A 14756-nucleotide genomic window follows, 5' to 3' on the forward strand; every position below is an offset into this window, starting at 1 on the left:
GCGTTTCAACAGTGACGATTCTGATGAAGCACTGTCGGAGCTGAACTACAAATCAGTGGAACATTATATATATATATATATATATATATATGTATGGCATTGGGCATATTGGTAAGTTGGATTTAACGGTTTTAGCAGTGTGTGATTTTAAACACGAGTAGAATGTACACTGTTTTCACGGGGCATAAACATATTTAACTAGCCAGCGCATGTAGGCAGACTTGCAAGTCCTAAAGCGTGAGAGCTCTTGATCCGTGGAAATATCTGTAAAATATATGTTTGTTAAGTACTTTTGCTAAATAGAATCAAGCAGTGCATCGTTTTAAATACGAGTAAGTTAGCATGTAGGCTACACTGTTTAAACATGTCTGGCAGCGGATGTAGTAAAACTCGCAAGCTCTAGATGTCCTGCCCAGTTTGTGAAATATAATTTATGTGTTTGAAACCGTAGTAGAGTGTGTATTTATTCACGTAGTTTAAATGTTTAGCTGTCAGTTCTGTGTGATATCAGTGCAAATCCTTAGGTAGCATGTTTTACATAACAAACTTCACCTTAAACCACGGTGCGTGTTCAAGTGTGCATTTTTACCGTAAACAAAATAGATTCACGTGTTGCTACTCCACATGCCCTTGCTGTCACAAAACTAGAAGTTTTGAGAGTACAGAAATGGTTGCTCAGAGGATGTGAAAGGCATGATTCTTCTACCTCTCTCCTGTTTTGATGAGAAAGAGGAGCTCCTCCATTATGTAGAAGAGACAAGCCTGGCAAAGGATGTGGAGTTAGAAAACCTGCCTGTGACGCCTTGCATTATTGTGTGTGTGGTAAGTGAACGTTTTGTTAATATACAGTAGAACCCTAAAGCTTTAATGATTAAATGTTTAACTATAAAGTTGAGTTTATAAGTTTACATGCCCCTTGCAGAGTATGCAAAATGATAGGGATTAAAGTGATAGTTCACCCACAAATGAAAATTCTGTCATCATTTACTCACCCTCTTATCATTTTAAACTAGAACACAAAAGAAGATATTTAAAAAAAATGCTGGTAACCGAACAGCAGTGGCACCCATTCATTTCTATTGTATGGACACGAAACCAACACAAGTCAATGGGGGCCAGTTAACAACATTCTTCAAAATTGTGTTCTGCAGAAGAAAGTCATACAGGGTAAATGCTGAGACAATTTTAATTTTTGGTGAACTATCAATTTAAGAAATAAGATACAAATCATACAAATTGCAATTTTTAATTAGTTCTGCACAGAACAAACTGTTCCACATAATATATGTTTTTACATATATTCCACAACACAGATTAATAACTCGGTTTACACAAATCTAATCTTTAGAACTGGTTTATTTCTATTATTTCTAAAATCTATTTTGTGAAATGGTTATTTCAGGGCAGTACTAAATAAACTGCAATTTGTATAATATTCTTGCCATACTGTATATGTAAATACACAATAATCTTACGTTCATAAATTTATGTATATTGCATTGAAATGTATCTACAGGACCCTCCTGCTATGCTGCTGTCCGATTCATGCTAGCTGTGGACCGCAAGATTGTGAATGATGACATCACTTCTTTCATCTCTGCTGTTTGCCTAATGTTCTGCAGTTATTACTGCTCCAAAATTAACTACCCTACTGAACTGGCGTCAGTGCTTGAATTCCTGCAAAGGTATGTAAAGAGACTTAGGAGGGGAGATTCATTACGGTGTAGCTTAATTTACAGACTTATAAATGTTTTTTTTTTCTTTTCAAGGTGTTTTTTTCATCATCAATCCGGAGAAAGGGAATAAAGGAGGTGGAAAAGAAAAACAAAAAGCTACTCCCAGTCTTCACCCTAATCGCTGACCTTTCTGATCATGAATGGCGAGAGACTTTGTAAAGGTGGTCTGCAGACTGTTTCCAAGTTTATACTCGGGGTGAGAGACTTTGTAAAGGTGGCCTACAGACTGTTTCCAAGTTTTAATCTCTTAAAGGGTTATTTCAGGCTTGAATCAAATTTTCCCCATGTTTTACTTACCCTCAAGGCATCCTAAGTGAATGTAACTTTCTTCTTGAGGAATAATGGAGTCAGAGTAATAATACCACGTATCCTTTTACTTCCAAGCAGTAGAATGGGAGTGAATGGGGGGCAATTTTTTAAATCTCCAAAAAGTGCATCCATTGATCAAAGAGCGGCTCGACACGGCTCCGTGGTCTTAACAAAGGTCTTCTGAAGCGAATCCATGCGTTTGTTTAAGAGAAATATACATATTGACAACGCTATAAAGGATAATGTCCAACATCCGCTGCAGGCGAGCGAGAGGCTTGTTTCTCCGGCAAATGACGCAGAGTCTTCACCCTAAGTAAGTTCCTGTGACGAACACAGCATTTTTCGTTTTCGCCAATATAAACACCGCCTCTTCTGGGCGGGAGCTTTCGTCGCCATCATTTAACGGAAAAACAAGCCTCTCTTTCGCCTGCAGAGGATGTTAGACATTATCCTTAATTGCGTTGTCAATATGCATATTTCTCTTAAACAAACGCATCGATTCGCTTCAGAAGACCTTTGTTAAGACCACGGAGCCGTTCTTCTTTCATCGATGGATGCACTTTTTGGAGCTTCAAAAAATCCCCCCCATTCACTCACATTCTGCCGCTTGGAAGTCAAAGAATATGTGGTATTATTACTTTGATTGCATTATTCTTCAAGAAGAAAGTCACATTCACTTAGGATGCCTTGAGGGTAAGTAAAACATGGGGAAATTTTGATTTTAAGCATGAAGTATCACTTTAAAGGGATAGTTCTCCCCAAAGTGAAAATTCTGTCATTTCCTCACCCTCAGGTTCTTCCAAACCTGTATACATTTTTTGTTCGGTTAAACAAAAAGGAAGCTATTTATAAGAATGTCAGTAACCAAACAGATCTTATCCCTCATTTACTGCCGTAGTAGGGAAAAAAAATACTATGGGAGTCAATGGGGGATGAGATCTGTTTGGTAAATGACATTCTTACAAGTATATTCCTTTGTTTTTAGCAGAACAAAGAAATATATACAGTACAGGTTTGACATGACGAGAGTGAGTAAATGATGACAGAATTTTCGTTTTTGGGTGAAGTATCCCTTTAAATGTAGACTGGACTGAACGTATACCAGTTGAAACACGAGAACAGAAAAATGCACTAATATTTTGTCTTAAATGCCTGCCAGTCTTTATTAAAAATACTTGGGACCTCACTGATGTCTTTGTATTTTATAGATTTTGATGGGTTTTGATGATTTGATTTAGGTTTGCAAATGTAAGATATTTATCAATTAGTTTAATAGTAATTTTAATAGTTTCTTAAAGGTTAAATCTGAATGTTTAGCAAATAATTATAGGGTTTAACTGTAATTATTACAACATAAACCTTTAAATTAGACAGTGCTGAACTGTAAAAACATGGTTATGAACCGTAATTAATACAATGTAAACATTTAAATTAGACAGCGTTGAACTGTAAAAAAGATGGTTATGAACCGTAATTAATACAATGTAAACCCTGGAATTTGACAGGTATAAACTGTTTTTATAACAGCATAAACAAGTAAATTAGACAGTTATGAACTGTAAAAAAGAAAATTATCAACTGTAAAATATACGGTACAGTGGGTGCAATCCCGTAAAACCAATAACGTTGCAACCGTACTTTTGACGGTAAAGTTCTGGCAACCACAGCTGCCGGTTTTTTACCGTAAAATTTACGGAATATTTTTTTTACAGTGTACCAGTTTTTACCGTTAATTTCACAGTCCACTTTTTGTGTTCCGTAAACCAAATAACATTTTCTCTGTATTTTTTACGGTGGATTTCTGGCTACCACAGCTGCCAGTTTTTCACCGTAAATTTTACGGAATTTTTTTTACAGTGAAGGCACGACACAACGTCTTACACAAAAAACACGGCAGGGTGACTAAGGCTAAAACACAACACTCACATTTCACGGACAAGGCAATTGAACAGGCACACAGCAAACAACACGAGAATTAGAACAAGGTACAGGGTACATCAAACGCTCACAACCACAGTACAAAAAACACGCAATACACGAGCAACAAGACAAAGAAACATGAGGGTATATATAGGGAGAGAAACGAGGGATAATGACACAGGGCAGGTGTGGGTAATCAAACACTCAGGGAAAGATAACAAGGAAACGAGAGGAGCGGGGCCAATGACAAGACACGAGAAAACACATGAGAAGTAAAAACAAACAACTCATGGTTTTCTCACATAAAACCTAAGGACTCTGCCCCGATCCCGCCACACGACTAGAATTTCATAAACAAGATGGTGGGACCATGACAATTTTCCTTCTAAAAGTGTTTCGCACGCTGACTCCATGCACTCTTTTACTATTTTCCCATCAGTAAAGGGCTTGCTATGTTTTCCTAAGATCCACGGTTCTTAGTGAACATTCATACGCTCGTTGTTGGGCGGTAAGTGAATGAGGAAGGACCCGTGTAGATCGCTCCTACTGGGCTTTGAGCTAATATATTGACAGTTACATCTGTCTGCGCGCTGTACACGAGTCTGTCTCGGCTCTCTTCTCTGGGGATGGGCGGATTGATCCTGAAGTATCGATACTATTGATACAGAGGTTGTATCGAAAAGGATCGATCCTAACATAAAAATATCGATACTAATGTGTTTTTACTACTGATTTTATTAATTTATTAATGTAGCTAATAATTGTATAATATAGAAAACCTTTTCCCCATACACCTAGTTTTGCACACGTTGCTCCTCCCTGCGCTATCACATGACTCAGTCAGCAGCGCCAAGCGCATGCAGAGCAAAGTCCATTTACGGAAGTCGTGCCACTCGGCGGCCATGTTTGCAACGCCTCTGGGCAGCTATTTACGTCACACATGTAAGTCCACAGGCCTATATACTTGAATGGGGGAAGGTAGATATTTCAAGAATTGCTGGCAAAAAGCAGAACTAAACAGCATATGTCCGATCAATAGTTAAACATGTTCCATAACTTTGGTTTGCTAAGCTTAAATTGCGCAAAAAATCAAATTTTTCGAGGTTGCCTTATCTACTGCACCCGCGCATAGGCTGTCATTCCTCCCCATTCATCGTACGGCAGTGGCGCATCTTTGAGCAGAGGAGAAAGAAGATGAGCATCGTGTGGCGTTATTTCACTGCCGTGAATAAAACACTGCGATGTATGGCAGTAGGGTTTTGGGGGTAAAAAGCCAAAGATTGAGAGTTAAAGTACTTTACTATTTAAGCACTTAATTTACTTTGTTTTTCAAACAATTGTGTGCACTTTGTTCATAAATTCACTTAAAAAAAGTGTAATGAAAGGGAGACATGTTAATTTGTTCTATTAGTGTGTCTAAATATAACACTGAACAAAAACGGAAAAGAAGTTTTAAAATCTTTGTTCTTCAGTAATAATTTTGTGCACTTTGATTTTTTTAAAGTTAGAGAAGTAGTACTGGGATAGGGAGAATTTGTTTTGTTATGTTGTTTTTCTGTCCTGTCAATCTGTTATTATTACTATTTTCCAATAATAATTTGGTGCAAAGTTCATGTTTGCAAATTCTATTACAGTAATAAATAAATATATTTATTTGGTTTAAAATATGTCCTGTGTTTTAACATGCACATGATTAATTAGCCTACAGGCACATTAAGAGCACAAATCACAAAATATTTTAGTGGTCATGAAAATGTACATGTTAACTGTCCATGGCGCCGTAGGACCCAAACTGCTACTGAGCGGACCTTGATGTGCCTGGTATAAATTTGATTGCATTAGAAAATAATGTTAGGCATTCATTTATTTATTACGTCAAAAGGCTTTGAAGTACGCACTCGGACCGGAGTCCGCTAGTTGGTGACCCCTGCTATATAGTTACCCCCTAGTACCCCCTGGTGGAAGTGCCACCACATGTGCAAATGTGTGAGCTGTCATTTAACATTATAAATACCATAGCTTGTACTCATAGGAGATAAAAATGTCAGCAATGGCAGATATTGTGTTCTTTATCGCAGAAAAAATAAATGCAATTAAACAATGCAATGTTAAACATAACTAGTTAATGCACTTCAAAAAAGAATTTAGATTCTTTTTTAATTGGAAATAACATTATCAGCTGACATTCTCAGCCTTCTCAGCTTTTGAACAGCACAGTTGTGGGAGAGCAATCTCGCCCCACTGCAGAATCCGGCAAACCAGTCTCACTCTTGGGTGAAGATTTTGCCAAATGTCAGTATGACATTAGAGCAAGGCAGGACACACTCAGACATATTCCAAAATTCAGTTCTGTGCAGATTTTGCTCATCTCAGACAAGCCCCATGTCTCTATCTGCTTCAGCGAGCATATGAGGCTGGGATCTATGCTGATGTAAAGTGTCTTGTCACCTGTCGTGGATGGACTTTTCCCCCTGTGACATCACAGAGAGCTAAAATCTGAAACCCTATTTTGAAACACAAATTTGTTGCAAATTTATGGGGATTATAAAAAGGATTGGGTTTAAACACATTATAATGACACATATTTATAATCAAATAGCATGAAAGACGTACATATTAAGCCCACCTGGCTTGTCATAATGTGTGTTTGACATCATGTGGTACTACGCAGACCAAGGGGAACTGATGGGACTGTGACAGTACTCCCCCCTTCTGGTAGGTTCGTCAACCCTTGGATGACACCGATTCGAAAGTACCCCAGGATGTCATATTACGTCACAAAAATTCCAGCCATTTTGAATTTTTTGAGAAACATATTTTTTCAAACTTGTCCTAGACCATTTGTCAGATTTACACCAAATTTGGTGCATAGCATCTAGAGACAGTGCTGAGAAAAAGTTTTGAGAATATTTTTGATTGGCTAATCCGTTCTCGTATAGCACATCAACAAATAAGGCTGTCTCTTAGCCAAACTTTCATGAATCAATATGAAACTTGGTATATGTCATGTCATCAAGGTCTAGACCTGAGGTGTCACATCAAGTTTCAGCACAGCGCCGCCTACTGGTCATAAGATATAAACAAATGCTGTTTTTGATTGAATAACTTCTGAAATCTTTCATATAAAATCATAAGAGTGGTCTCGTTTGATTCTTTGAGTTATGCCAAGTCGAACCATACCAAATGTTCCTCGTTCGGCCATTGGGGGCGCCACTTATTTCAAATTTTGTCCGAAAATGCAGTATTTTACAAACCCAATGATTTATTGTTACTACACTTGCTGTTGTTCATTATTACCATTTTCTGAGAGTAGGCATACCTGCAAAGTTTTAAACTCCCTAGTCATCAAGAGATTAGGCTTGTTTGAGATGCTCGTCTGAAAAGAAGACAAGAGTAGGCGCCTGCAGTAAGGGGAGGAGTGAAAACAGACACTAGGCAAGATGGACACTTCCCAAATTGCACTTTTGAGTCGACAGGAAATGTCAGCAATGGAAAAGATTGCGTTAGTGGTTTTTATCGCAGATGAAATCGATGCAATTGAATTGCCCCAGCTTTTACATGAAGGTGGTTATGAGGACAATATATTTCACATAGGTGTGTTTTTTCCACATATAATTCACAAAAACTACTTCAGTTAATTTACTTTTTAATGGAACACTGTGATGATGTGGAGTTCACTACATTACCCATACTGCTTGGCGTAAGAGCATGTTACGTCACATACGGAGGTTGTGTGTGAGGTGTGCCGGTAGCCGAGAGTATGTGACATGTGAGCCTAACTCAGGCTGTGTTCAAATAAAGTTATTATTTACATATAACGGTGTGAAGTTATATGACATGGTGTCAGAAGTGTGTCGTACTCGCTAACTCAAGTACCAGAAGATGTCGATGTTTCAAGCTCTGGAGAAGTTTGACTTTAGTCAGCCCGCCACATGGCCCATGTGGATACAGCGTTTCAAGCGATTTAGGATTGCTACAAAGCTGGATAAAGAGGACGAAGAGGTCCAAGTAAATTCACTGATGTATGCTATGGGGAAAGAGGCAGAGACTATATTCGCATCATTTCGTTTCGGGAATCCGGAGGACTCGGGAAGATACGAAGAGGTAGTGGAAAAGTTTAATGGACATTTTGTGCCACTAAGGAATGTCATACATGAGCGTGCATGTTTTCATCAACGTTCACAACAGATGGGTGAAACGGTTGACGCTTTCGTGAGAGGTTTGTACGAATTGTCAGAAAATTGTGAGTTTGGAACACAGAAGGATGAACAGATCCGAGACAGATTGGTGATCGGAATAAATGATCGTGGAGTGTCACAAAGGCTACAGATGGAAAGTGATCTGACCCTGGGAAAGGCAGTGCAGATAGCAAGACAAGCGGAACTTGTTAAAACTCAAAATTCTGCAGAAACGACGTCCGCAGAAGTGACGGAATTGTACCAGAGGTCGCTCACAACAAAAAACTACAGTACCGGTAAGAAAAGAAACACAAAGACACAGATAGGACATAGAGACAAAGAAGAAAAGATGTGTTCACGTTGTAATAAGCATCACAGACCACGTGAATGTCCCGCTTACAATAAACAGTGTCGCAAATGCAACAAACTAGGACATTTTGCTACAGCGTGTTTTAGCAAAGCTGTTAGAGCAGTGCATGTTCAAGAAGGAGCAGAGGAATAAAATGAGACATATTTTTTGGACAGTATCGAGAAAAGAGAATCAGAATCAGACTGGTTAGTGAGTCTTCCTGTATGTGGAAAAGCAGTGACTTTTAAAATAGACACAGGAGCGGATATTATGATTATGTCCAATGACACATATGAGAGTCTCCCACAACAGCCGTCGCTGATGAAGACTGGTATAAAGCTAAACAGTCCGGGTGGTTATGTCAAAACGCTGGGACAATTCTATGCAGAGACTGCGAGAAAAACTGCGTGTCATCAATTCTGGATTTACGTTGTGGATGGACGTTATGCTAACAATCTATTAAGTAGAAGTGCAGCTTGTGCCATGGGACTGGTGGCCAGAGCGGATTACATTCAAGAGGATGTGTTTGGGGAAATTGGCTGTCTGAGTTGCGTGCAAGTAAAGATTGAGCTGAAACTGGACGCACAGCCATACATTCTGACAACTCCCCGCAGGGTACCTTTTCCATTGATGAAGAAAGTTGACGAGGAACTACAGCGGATGCAAACAATGCAGATTATACGAGAGGTGACACAGCCCACTGATTGGTGTGCCCCGATGGTCCCTGTAGTAAAGAAAAACGGAAAAGTAAGAATTTATGTAGATCTTAAACATCTCAACAAAGCTGTAAAAAGAGAAAAATTCATGCTGCCGACTTTGGAAGACATTTCTACGAAACTGGCAGGAGCCACAGTGTTTTCAACTCTCGACGCATCATCAGGTTTCTGGCACACCTCGCTGGCCACTCTGTCTGTGCAAGCCTGACTGACGTCTGTTGCCCAAGCCATTTTCCCAACNGAAACTATTTCTCATTCTCTTCTTCTGCGGTTTCTCTTCTTGTATTTCTCGGTGGCAGGTTTTGCTTCTTCCGTGTGCGTTTACCTTGCGTCAATGTCCGTGGCTTATGAGGTAAACTCACTGTAAGCTTAACGTAGTGTTTGGGTCACAACATCATGAATAATTCAAATAAAACGAAGGTGTGTTGTCATGTTGACACTGGCTGTCGTAACAGCTTGTAATCCTTCTTATGACTATTAATGCGGTGATGCGCGCCTTCGTTTCATTGTGAATATTCATTCATGTGTAGACGTGCACTGACCTAGCGGTTACGACAGCCCAGCTCACCAACTTCGCAACTTCCTTTAGAGGAGGAGCTCTTAACAACGGTGACAAAGAAGAACGTCAATCGAATCTTTATACGCTTGTGCCATCTAGTGGTTATTTGTGGTAACGATTAGACTTGTAATACACAAATGAAACATTTACATTAGAACCATAAACGCAAAGGAAATACGAATGCATTTTAAACAGAGCTCTTAGAATCAGCAATATCAGACAACACAGGAAACATAAATAGTGTGAATGAACATTTTATTGTCAAGTATGCTTACACGCACGCACGCAAGCACGCACGCACGCACGCACGCACACACACACACAAACACAAGGAATTTTGATGACAGCTTCCAGAGTACAGATTCATTAAAACACATACAACGAATGAAAACAAACTCACAATACTAAAGAGAAGTGAATGATATGTCTTAACGGGATTATCGTTTAGCGGAACTAATTAAGACGGAACTGTTTTCATCCGGAGATATAAATATACGCACAGCTGAGCACTAATGTACTAATGCGCTTGCACTCCTTTTTGTGTTAAAATCAGGCAGGTAAAGTTAACGAAGTGTGGAATAAGTGGAATAGTTTTCTTTGTTTTCTTGCACCTTTCTGTAGGTGGTTACTGTTGTACGTTTATTGCTTTAGCGTGTAAAGTATGGTGTGTTTGTTTACTTGTGATACTGAATTGTAAGAGTCATTCTATAATTAGGGGTACATTTCATATCAAGCTATAAGTGAATAAATCAGTGTGTTTTTTTGCTAAATTTTCTACTTGTTTCCGTAATATATCACTGGAATGTGCAAAATTCATTAATTGGCATTTAAATCAAAATAAACATCTGATTCATTATTTTGTCAACTGTGTTACAGACGAAAGTTGTGTCATAGAAGACATGAATGAAATACTAAGCATTTGATAAAACATTTGTTTGCAAGTTCTTTAGTCTATTCTTCAGTGTGTTTGTGGTTGTTTGTCTAACTGCTTTGAAAATATGAATTTTGAGCTGGATAATTGATATTCTGTGGGACAGTATCATCAAGAATGATTTTTTTTCTGCATTAATCCACATTACGTTGAATTTAGAGTTATTCAACATTATTATGTCAGACCTTGCTCTCTAAAAATGTCCCCCATCATTTTTATTACAGATCAGCCAATATTTAAACAAATTATGGCACAAAAATCCCATGTAACACAGTTGACAACAAAGTAACACAGTTGACGGGAAGCATTAGGAAAAGAAGAGAGAAACCTTGCTTTATGATAAAAACTTTATTTTGATATCAAATCTACAATCTGTCAGATGCAAGTGAGTTTAATATAAATTGATTGAACATTTTTTAAACATTCCCCTCCCATCTGTCCATTCTTCCTTTGATCTGTTCTTCCTCCTCTCATTTTTCCCTTTGTCATTTTCCCCTTCTTCCTTCAATTCTTGCTCCTCTCCTTCCATTCTTCCTTCTTTCCTTCCATCCTCCCATCTTTCCTTTAACCCTCCCGTTCTCCCTTTATCTCAAATTATTGAACAAGTAGTGAAACAATGGTAAAAGCCTCTCATCTTTCTCAGATCTTTCTGTCCTTCCACCCTTCCTTCCTCCTTTCATTCCTTCCTTCGTCATTCCTTCACTTCTTCCTTCCTGCCGTCTGTCCTTCCAAGTTATTGTACATGTCTCAGTTAACTCACACGAAACAAAACATATTATATTTAATCTTCCAGGTTCTTTAGTTCTTTCCTGTTTCTTTTGCTTTCAGACGGTTCACAGTTCTGAGATTTTGGACCATATGACTTTGTCAATCTCTGCATGACGGGAGGTCACAGAAGTTGGAGGGGGAATCATTCTGAGTACATCCTCATGCAAATACAATAGGACATCATCCCGTACTGGCCAGAAAAATCGGTTGACTCCAATTCGATGCATACATTTGACCTCAACATGAGTTTCACTCGCCCCTTGTATGATTCCAGGATAAATGTCATTGTCGTATTTCAGAGCACACCACTGGCCGATGATATCCAAGTTTTGCCATGGAATTTCTGTCTCATTTTGACCATTCCCCTCTTGTGTGGGTGCTGTTGCCTGGACCAGGAAGGTAAAGGTTTTGGTGTTGTAACATTGACATTCCAAGGTCTGTCTTGTTGAGCAAGGCAGCTCACATCACGGTAACTGATTTGTCCCCTGGTGACTGTGACCAGCTGATAAATGCACATGGTTGATGGCACCACTGGGAGACCAGCTGGAATGTTCTTTGTGGCTTCATCTGTAACAGATTCTGATCTCTCCTGAATCTGTAGATATATGAGACACCACACGCAGACAGCACTGTACCGTTACAACACAACTTTATTTCTCTTCTTCTACATCCAATACACACACACACACACCCGGCTCCTGACTTAGCACGCCCTCTAGTGCTACGGCGGGTACTCTACATCATCTACATCATCCTCACTTACATAGAACAGTTTTACGGAGGTGTGTGCATCCACCAGTTTCTTGAAGAAGAGCTCAGCGTTTGGTATGTCCACCCCATGGCTGACAAGTTTGTCTGCGGTCCTTTTGAAGAGGCCTCCAACTCCATCTGGAGTACCCTTGCCGTGAGATGCCTCAAGGTGCGTGATTTGAACCCATACTCCTGCAGCTTTGTACAAAACATAAAGAAATTGCCTTTCTGTCTGTAATGTGTGCATGGTCCATCACTAAAAATATGCACTACAGTCACATTAGGATAGGTCGCCTTGACCAGGTTCAGAATTGGGTCTAGATGGGTCCATATTGCTGCGGGGCTTTTCTCTTTTGATGAACTGATTGTGCCATAGCACACATGCTGCTCCACTCCTCCAATATGCTAAACTCCAGTGTGAAGTATTGCCTGCTGCTGGTTTGATGCAAAATGTAGAGTTTGAATTTCAGAGTGGTACTTACAGGCATAGTTTTCTGAAAAATGTACATGAATTAAGCATTCATGGTCTTTCGTGGTCTTCTTTAGTTCGCGGTCGTAAGCAAATTGCCGTTTTATGTTAAGAGATGGGAAGACTTCAAAAATTCAACCGGAACCTTCTCCAGATCGTCCCGTACGTTTCAACAGAGACGGAAAAAAAAGTGACAGTAAAACTGTCCGTGAAAGAGGAAAAATGGAAGGAACAAGAAAAAGAGAGCCTCTTGCCAGAGTCAACAGGTGACACACTTTAAAAACACTTGCTTGCATATCCCCGTCAGTTGCAACTGGAAAGTCTTTGTCTTTGCAGTTGGGACATTCATTGTACATGCATTCCTTCGAGTTTGAGTCACAGGATATTGACTCCGCCATTTCCTCCAAGTCAGTGCTCCTAACAAGTCGGAGAGAATATAGCTTCTCTATAAGAAAGGAGAGATTTTCATGTACCTTGCAAAGGCAGGTCTCTCTGTCTGCAACGGATGGGTGGACCACCCAGAAGGGCCGCATATGGCAGAACAAAGAGTATGATATGTTGCAGTTAGGGCTCTCAAGAAGCTATGCAAGTTTCTCATAGTGTCGTTCAGGAACCTTTTCTGTTTCTTAATCTTCCTTCTCGTTATAGTTTGAGATTTCCCAGCAGTTAGGTGACGATTTTCATCCCTTGTCAAGAAGGGCACAACTTTGTTGTACAGTTTGTAGCATAGGGATATGTACTTCACTTTGTGAGTGAGGATGGAGGACTCACTGTGCTTTTGTTGTTTTCGAGAAATTGTTAGGGTCTCCTGAATTCTTTTCTTGAAGTTATACTTTTTCAAGATCATTCCTGACACTGCAGCTGCAATTACCTGCCTAGTACATCCACTGTACACTCAAAAAAAAACTGTTGCTGCTGTTAGTTTTACTTAACCCATCCTTGCTCACAGTACTACACTGTAATGCCAGTACTGTGATGCCTCTCATCTGATTTGCTCATTGTGTTTTGACTAACATGCAGTAAGTCTGTATATAATTTATGAATGACAACAAAAAATACCATTGGTGATCAGTGTTTGTTTAGTTAGGCAGTTTGACTCTTGCTTTTTTAATGTTAGTTTCTCTCTGACTGCTGTAGCTCATATTTATGGCACGAAACTCACGAGAGAACATGACCTGGATGTTTTTGGCTGTTTTGTGCCGAGTTCATAATTATTATGTTGTTTTGAATTTACTAAACTTTTGGAAGAGTTTTATGTGAGAGTGACTGTATACTATTTTGATTCTCATGACTTTCATGCCATAACAACATGAGCTAAAGCACATTAAAAAATCAAGAGTTAAACTGCGCAACTAAAACAAACACTAATCACCATAATGGTGACATCAAACCAGTTATTTTCAGTAAAACATGAACAGAAAAAAAACCCGTTTATTCTCAATAATATAAATAAGATGTTAATGATGTTTGTGACTGAAGTCAGTTGTAGTTGTTGTGTTTTATTTCTTTCTGTTCTTGTTGTTTCTGTGTCCATCAGTGATTCTGCTTGTTATCACTTCATTATCTCATTTACATTCAGTGTCACATTGAGCAGCCTGTAGTATGCACACTAAGCAGTGTTCATTTCATCTGGGCTAACCCATGTGGGGCCTACATGGATGGAACCCGCGGACAAACCCATCTGAGCCCCATGTGTCTTTGCTGGCTGGCAAGTGACATTTATATGTGAAGATGTCCCCCAGAGCTCAAATGATGCAACAACAAATGACAGCATTGAATTGCCACATATTTTTTTAATGAGCCCTTTCTTAGTAATGCATGTTTACTGTACCCGAAATTGCATGGGCAGCTTCTACTTCCAGCTTCAACAATACAGACGATTGTTGAAGAGATGCAAAATGAGCATGAGTTGGGTCAAGATTACACTTTAAGTAAACTATGTGTCTAACAGATGATGTTATTAGTAAGGTATGTGATTGTGTAAATGATTCAGATTTGTATTCTTTCTGTCACCATGGACCACTGAGAACAATATATTCAAGAGCTCAGACATTTAAACTAATGTTCAATT

At 39.2% G+C, this 14756-nt stretch overlaps 1 long non-coding RNA gene across 1 annotated transcript; it reads left to right on the plus strand.

The window, feature by feature from the left end:
• Nucleotides 1-270: 270 nt before the first annotated feature.
• Nucleotides 271-2502, plus strand: LOC130550290 (uncharacterized). Its single transcript, XR_008962384.1, has 3 exons — nucleotides 271-822; nucleotides 1517-1685; nucleotides 1770-2502. It is a non-coding gene; the product is annotated as an uncharacterized LOC130550290 (long non-coding RNA).
• Nucleotides 2503-14756: the final 12254 nt, after the last annotated feature.

This window comes from Triplophysa rosa, unplaced genomic scaffold (genome assembly GCF_024868665.1).
Source record: "Triplophysa rosa unplaced genomic scaffold, Trosa_1v2 scaffold282_ERROPOS177968, whole genome shotgun sequence".
NCBI lineage: Eukaryota > Metazoa > Chordata > Actinopteri > Cypriniformes > Nemacheilidae > Triplophysa > Triplophysa rosa.